The following is a 6,000-nucleotide window of genomic DNA, read 5'->3' as shown; positions in this document are numbered from 1 at the left end:
TGTGTGCGGATGGCTTCACGCCTTTTTCTGTATCTGCGACACCATATTCATGTTGGCCATTCTTTCTTACACCTTATAATCTACCATCCGAGTTGTGCATGACTAGTCCATATATATTCTTAAATTGTATTATCCCCGGTCCACGTAATCCGAAAAGTTTGATTGATGTATATTTGCAACCTTTGATTGATGAGCTAAAATAATTGTGGTATGATGTTGTTGAAACATATGACATATCAACCAAGCAGAATTTCAATTTGCGTGCTAATTTAATGTGGACTATTAATGATTTTCCTGCGTATGGAATGTTGTCTGGGTGGATGACTGCTGGGAAGCTAGCTTGTCCTTACTGCATGGAAAATAGTAAAGCGTTCACTTTGAAACATGACCGAAAGCAATCATGGTTTGATTGTCATCGTCAATTCTTGCCTCATGATCATGAGTTTAGAAGGATGAAAAATGCATTCAAAAAGAATAAAATGGAATATGATTCTCCACCTCCGATACTTTTAGGTGAGGAAATTTGGGAGAGGGTCCATAACTTCTGTAACGACCTGGCCAATCGTTTTGCCTTTTAGAACCCCGTTCCCCTAAATAATGCCTCCCGTACTTGCTTTAACTAATTTACGACTTGCGGGGGCGATTGGTTCGGGAATTGGAAGGATTTTGAGTAAAAACATGCCCATTTGCTTCTTTAAGATTTCTTAAAAGACCAAGTTTGACTTCGGTCAACATTTTGGAAAAACGGATCCAGATTTGTGATTTGGCAATTTTTAAGGGTCCGTGAAAAAATATGGGACCTGAGCGTGTGTCCGGAATCGAATTCCGAGGTCCTAAGCCCGAGTAATGAATTTTTTGTCTAAAATTGTTAAATTGAGGTTTTAAGGAATTAATGAAACCAAGTAATCATCGATTCCCTAGGTATAGGGCTCGGATTTTGGTTTCAAAGCTTGGTACAGGTCCATAATGTTGTTTAAGCCTTGCCCGTAAAATTTGGTGTCAATCCGAGTAGGTTAAGGGCGTTTTGACCCGTTAGAGGAGAATTAAGAACTTAAAGATTCAATAGTTTGATTCACTTGGTTTTAGGGGGTGATTCCGAGATTTAGCGTTGTTTTGGGAGTTCTGAGGGTTCGAGTAGGTCCGCCTCGTGATTTTAGACTTGTCGGTATGTTCGGGCAGGGCTCGTGAGCCCCGAGCGTCAAAAGATCGAGGCTCGAGTGAAGATAAAAATTGAAGAAGAGGCTGAACTGCTGCTTCTGTCATAACCGCATTTGCAGTTCTAGGGTCGCAGAAGCAGGACCGCAGATGCGGTCAGGCCTTCGCAGAACCGGCCAAGGGCAGGCCCGGGGAAAACCGCAGAAGCGGTCATGAAATCGCAGAAGCAGTTCCGCTTTAGCGGAAATACGACCGCAGAAGCGGTCCAGCCAAATTGGGCCAGAACCGCAGAAGCGGCCCAAACCGCAGAAGCGCCCTTCAGACCGCAGAAGCGGTCCAGCCGCTTAAAGCCCAGAGCCGTAGATGCGGCCTCCTTTCTGCAGTAGCGGGACCGCAGATGCGGTCCCCAAACCGCAGAAACGGAAACCGCTGGGCAGTGAGCTCTTTTAATTCGAGCTCAAGGTCATTTATTTCACTCACTACTTCACACTTGGGCGATTTGGGTGCTTCCAAAGAGAGGATTTCCACATAGTATTGTAAGGTAAGTAATCTCCCTCCATTCTTAGTTTAATTACATGAACATTAGGTAGATTAAACACTAAAATTAAGTAAAAATCAAGGGTTAGAGGTAGACCTAGGGTTTTAGTAAAACTAAGATGTAAGCATGTAAATTGCTATGCAATGAACTAGAAATGATATATTATTGATCCTTAGGTTGTAGAGAACAATTTCCTTCGAAAAATATCGGAATCCGGGCACGTGGGCCCGGGGTTGGAATTTAGGAAACTTGTGAAAAGGGTTGAGAAATGGCTTAAATAATTAGAATTTGATTTTGTAAACTTATATTGACTAGTTCCTACTTCCTTTAACTAGTTTGTGATCGTTTGGCTCCGACTTGAGGGCTTGGACTTGTTTTTGATATTGGAAGTGCGCGTTGGAGCGAGGTGAGTCTCCTTTCTAACCTTGTAAGAGGGAATTATCCCCATAGGTATAATAATTGAATTATTTGTCATTGTATTCGGGGACTACGTACGTACTAGGTGACGAGAGTCCGTGCGTAACAACTATCATGCTAAGTTTGGGTAGTTTAGGACCCATGAGCATGCTTTACGTGATGTTCTAGTATAATTGATTATTTGGGACTTATATGAACTCTTTGTGATTAAAGAATAATGAGATTAGAAAATGACCCTTAACCTATTGGGTTCTTAAAGGAAAATAATTGGAATTTCTATGAACGGCCACCTTCATATGTCGTGATTGTTGTTATTATGTGTCAATGAGTTTATTTCTATTTGACCGCGTCGCACGGTTGATTCACGAGCGGGGTAATAGATGCATCTATGGTTCGAGCCGTTCGACCCTCGGCAGTGCACATTCATTTTCAAGTTGGATCGGGCCGTACGTTCCTCGGTGATTACTTGCGCATGAGTTATTTAGCTTTCTACTTGTGGATTTGACTTCATAATTGTTCAAATATAAATAAATGCACACTCTTTATGGAAGGTTAAAGAAAGAATTCTTGTTTCATACCTGTTATGCTTATGACTTGAGTTATTCTTGCTTATTATAAATTCTTTTCATTTTACTTGACCTTAGTAAGTATCGAGGCGACCTCTCGTCTCTACTTCTTCGAGATTAGACGGGATACTTACTGGGTAAATGTTGTTTATGTACTCATGCTACGCTTCTATACTTAAATGTACAGGATCTGAGGCAGGTGGATCTGGACATCATTTCGGTGCGTATCAGTGAGCATATCTGGGACTTCTACGGTGAGCTGCTTCTCCTTCACACCGATCCGCAGCCGAAGAAGTCTTTCCTTGTACTTTTGTGTTCTGTCTATCCTGATTCAGACAGTAGGATAGTGTATTATCCTTTTGTGTATATTCGACTAGTCGCCCGTAGCTTGTGACACCAGGTTCTGGCACACACATTGGTAGACGATTATTTTGGGGTTGTATAATCATATTATTTCAGTATTCAGCTCTTTTGGTTTAAATTCCAAGTTAAGTGCTTATTCGCTTATTCTAATTAAAAGCAACGTGAGTATTTTAGAAATGTTTCCGCAATTGGCTTGCCTGACAAGGGTGTTAGGCGCCCTCATGACCTATTGTGAAAATGGGTCGTGATAACTTCAGTAAAGTTACTGAAGCTCCACCTTATAGATTCCCCAGATACGATGTTACTCATAATTGGACGAAATAGAATATATTTTGGGAGTTGCCTTATTGAAAGGATAATCTTATTCGTCACAACCTTGATGTCATGCATATTGAGAAGAATTATTTTGACAATTTGTTCAACACAATGATGGATGTTAAAGGTAAGACAAAGGATAGCCCGAAGGCTGGAATGGACTAACAAGAATATTGCAGGCGGCCTAACTTATACTTGCAGACAGCAAATAATGGTAAGATATACAAGCCCAAAGCAAGTTACACATTCACTTTGGAGGAAAGACGAAAAATTTGTGATTGGTTACGAATTTGAAGATGCCTGAGGGTTATGCGTCGAATCTTGGAAAAAAAGTTGATATGGAGGTAGGGAAGTTGAGCCATTTGAAAAGTCATGACTGTCATGTTTTCATGGAGACCTTAGTGCCTATTGCATTTTGTGGTTTGCCTGAAAGAATCTGTAAACCCATCACAGAGATTAGTTTGTTTTTCAAATACTTGTGTTCTACCACATTAAGGGAAGAAAACCTACTCCGGATGGATCAGAACATTTGTGTAAATTCTAGTAAGATGAAAAAGATATTTCCATGTGGTTTTTTTGATATGATGGAACACCTTCCAATCCATCTTGTACACGAGGCACGACTTGGAGGGCCTGTTCAATGCAGATGGATGTATCCCTTTGAGAGGTAATATTATAAGTTTGATGTAATTTTCTATTTTATTTGAATGTTCTTGGCTAACATGACATTATGTAGGACAATTGGCAAATGCAAACAATTTGTTATGCAGAGGAATAGGATTGAAGGATATATATGCGAAGCTTATCTTGCAAAGGAAACTGCTCATTTTTGTTCTTATTATTTTGAGAGTAATGTGCCATGTTCTAGGAATAGGCCCAATAGGCACATGGTCAAATGTGTGAATGATCCATTATATCCGCCAATTTTCATATTCAATCAACCAGGCCAATGTTCTAAGGATGTTAGAAAGAGAAGTTTGTGTGATATAGAGTACAAGTCAGCTACACTTCATGTGTTGCTAAATTGTCCCGAAGTTGTACCATTTCTCAAGTAAGTATTGATTTATTAGTTATCAAAATATAAAATTTACTGTGATTACATCTCGATGCAACTACTAAAAATATTTGATGTGTCATAGTCACTTCGTGGGTCAATTGGCCATGATGCTGTATATACGAGATTTGATACGTGGTTGAAACAATTTGTAAGTTTATCCTGATAATGTTCTAACACTATGTAGGTAAATAATGTTTGTATGTTATGCTAACTTATGAATCTTTTTAATACTATGTAGATAAATAATCCAAATAATGGTGTAAATCAATTTTTGAAAGATATATCTTGGGGACTCTGGGATTCAGGTCATAACAATGTCTAAGTACGTAGTGAATGATTATAAGTTCCATACAAAGGATTGCTCTAAAAATAAAATAGCAACAACAGCGGGGTGTGGGTTCAAGGTGGTGATGGCAACCAAGTTGGAGATATTGATTATTATGGAGTGCTCAAAGAAATAATAGAACTAGAATATACAGGTTGGCCATATAAGAAATTGATACTCTTTAGATGCAATTGGTTTGACCCAAATCCAACAAGAGGTACAAGAGTACACAACCAATACAACATAATTGAGGTTAATCATACAAAGGAGTATGATCGCTATGATCCTTTCATAATTGCACATGATGTTAGGCAAGTGTATTATGCTCCTTATCCATTGCGGCGGAATAAGTCCGATTGGTGGGTTGTAATAAAAACTAAGCCTGTAGGTAGGGTGGGAGTCGAGAATGTGTTAGATGTTGCATATCAAAACGATATCTCCAGTGTTCACCAAATAGTGGACGATCAGCTAGAAAATGATTTGGAACATCCTGAACACATATTGGAAGAAGTTGATATAAATGAAGTAACAATTGCAGAAAATGAGGACAAAGAATCAACTGATGAAGCTCAAACAAGTGAGGACGAAGAATTCTCTGACGAGGAACAATACGTCGATGAGCTTTAAAAAGTTGTTTTTTAAATAACTCTCGTTTTATAGCTAGTTTCTTATATGTTTCAATCTAAATATGTATTATATTATGCAGATGGCAGGCAAGGGTCAAGGTAACAATGACCCTACTGGTTCTCGGGGTCGAGAAAAGGCTAGGAAGGGAAAGAGGAGGGTAGAAAATAATACTCCATCTTTTCCACCCTCTTCACTGATGCCTATGCCTATGCCTATATCTTATCCTCCACCCCACGGCTATACTGAGCTGCCACAGCATCACGAGCCCTACACCTTCATGCAGACACCGGGTCTTTCATCACAGGGCCATAGGACTATACATCCGACATACAGTCCAGCTGCCTTACGACCATGTGGATCACAACTGTCACGACCCGGATTTCCCACCCTCGGGAGTCGTGATGGCGCCTACTAGTGAGAGCTAGGCAAGCCAACAATTTGAATTATTTACCTTTTTTCCATTTTGATCCTTTAACAATTAAGAACCAACATTATATAAACAGCAAAATTTAATAAGCGAAAGAACAAGATATAACCATTTAAATATTACCAATACAATTCCTTAAACATAGACTACCCAGAACTGGTGTCACAATTTCACAGACTGTCTAGGAATACTACAAATAATGGTCTGAAA

Source organism: Nicotiana attenuata, chromosome 1, assembly GCF_001879085.1.
Source record: "Nicotiana attenuata strain UT chromosome 1, NIATTr2, whole genome shotgun sequence".
NCBI lineage: Eukaryota > Viridiplantae > Streptophyta > Magnoliopsida > Solanales > Solanaceae > Nicotiana > Nicotiana attenuata.
This window is presented reverse-complemented; position numbering follows the sequence as displayed.